The sequence below is a fragment of the Calidris pugnax genome, unplaced genomic scaffold (assembly GCF_001431845.1).
Source record: "Calidris pugnax isolate Ruff unplaced genomic scaffold, ASM143184v1 scaffold24, whole genome shotgun sequence".
In the NCBI taxonomy this organism is placed as follows: Eukaryota; Metazoa; Chordata; class Aves; order Charadriiformes; family Scolopacidae; genus Calidris; species Calidris pugnax.
In genome coordinates this window covers 1,757,668-1,758,091 of record NW_015090922.1, presented here as the reverse complement: position 1 = coordinate 1,758,091, position 424 = coordinate 1,757,668, and positions in this window count along the sequence as shown.

Below are 424 nucleotides of genomic sequence, written 5' to 3'. Positions count from 1 at the left end.
GTCCGGCCGCGGGCCATCACCTCAGCGCGCCCGCCCTCAGGCCTCACCCGGGCCGCGGGCCGGCAGGCAGCCCCGCTACGGCCCCCCCCGCCATTCCCCACCGCCGCCCCGCTCCCTTTCGGACGAGGTGACCAAATTCGGGACCTGTGTGAGGTGAGGGGGCCGGGCAGCCATGACAGAATGGGGTGCCGGGGGAGAGAGGGGCGAAAGGGGACCTGTGTGAGGTGAGGGGGCCGGAGGGCAGCGCGTCCCTTGGCTCCAACCGCCTCAGGGACATTTCTAACGTGCACCGCGAGGTGAACCGAGACGGGACAGCTCGTCCCGGGTAGTAGCCCCGTCGACGCGGGGCTGACTGTAAACGGCGGCCGTCGGGGGCGGCAACGACGGGAGGGGAGGGGTCCGCGCGCGCGCACGCGGGGGGGGA